Genomic DNA, 369 nt, shown 5'->3' with positions numbered 1-369 from the left:
CCGGGGGCCCCCGAGCCCGCTGCCGGCGGCGGGGCGGTCGCGGGGCTCGAGGGGGAAGCAGCGTGTAACGGTCCCGGACAGCGGCGGAGTGCGGAGGCACCGCTAGGCGGAGGAGGGAGGCGGCGGCGAGGCAGGCTGCAGGTAGCGGATATAACGGTGCGGAGGGAGCCGCGCTCCCGGCGAGCCGCGGCGGGGGAATTACTTTGGCGCCCGCCCGACCTCCCCCCTGCGCGCTCGGGACGGCTGTGCCCGGCCCCCGCCCCGGCCCCGCCGCCGCCCCAGCGCGACCGCGGCGCTGCCCCGCGGGTGACTGACCGTTGTTGCGGCGCGGGTTCGGCTGCTTCCTGCGCTTACACCTGGGGCCATCCG

General features: G+C 78.3%; 1 protein-coding gene across 1 annotated transcript in view; it reads right to left on the bottom strand.

The window, feature by feature from the left end:
- ZEB1 (zinc finger E-box binding homeobox 1) overlaps nt 1-363 on the bottom strand; it is a 120,924-nt gene extending 120,561 nt beyond the window's left edge. Inside the window, exon 1 of the mRNA XM_039706628.1 lies at nt 316-363. The gene's annotated coding sequence lies outside the window, so the exon portion shown is untranslated. The remainder of the gene's footprint in view (nt 1-315) is intronic.
- Nucleotides 364-369: the final 6 nt, after the last annotated feature.

This window comes from Passer montanus, unplaced genomic scaffold (genome assembly GCF_014805655.1).
Source record: "Passer montanus isolate IOZ18808 unplaced genomic scaffold, ASM1480565v1 scaffold10, whole genome shotgun sequence".
NCBI lineage: Eukaryota > Metazoa > Chordata > Aves > Passeriformes > Passeridae > Passer > Passer montanus.
The sequence above is the reverse complement of the archived record's forward strand: the minus strand, read 5'-3'. Positions and strand labels throughout refer to the sequence as shown.